Source organism: Octodon degus, unplaced genomic scaffold, assembly GCF_000260255.1.
Source record: "Octodon degus isolate 3935 unplaced genomic scaffold, OctDeg1.0 scaffold00470, whole genome shotgun sequence".
NCBI lineage: Eukaryota > Metazoa > Chordata > Mammalia > Rodentia > Octodontidae > Octodon > Octodon degus.
In genome coordinates this window covers 254283-254784 of record NW_004525046.1, presented here as the reverse complement: position 1 = coordinate 254784, position 502 = coordinate 254283, and positions in this window count along the sequence as shown.

The window sequence follows — 502 nt, the reverse complement described above, 5'->3', positions numbered from 1 at the left end:
AATCTCCAAATGTTAGCAACAGTAGTTTGTTTCCCTTGTGCATTCTTTATTCATTGTATGACAATGCTGTATCTGGATGGTCCTTTTTAAACAAAGTATTTGCAGAACAGAGGGTATTATTTGTTTTTAAAGCTTTTGTAAACAAAGGCTTCAGAAATGTTTTCTTTAAAAAAAGAAAAGAAAAAGACCATTTCTTTTTTTTTTATCAATTCCTTTGTTGATGGGAATTTAGGTTGTTACTGAGATCTGGCTAATACAAGTTATGCTGCTAGAAACATATTTTCACATATATAACTGTGGCATGATATTTTTTATTTTTTTGAGAAATTAAAGTTGAAAAGCTGGGTCAAATAGGACCTCCAAGCCTATTTTTTGAGGAATCCCCACACTGGTATTCACAGTGTTTGCACCATTTTGTACTCCCACTCATGTGGAAAAGAATCCCTCCCCCCAGTTTTGCCAGCATTTTTTCCCCAGCCAGCATTTGTTATTGCTTGACTTC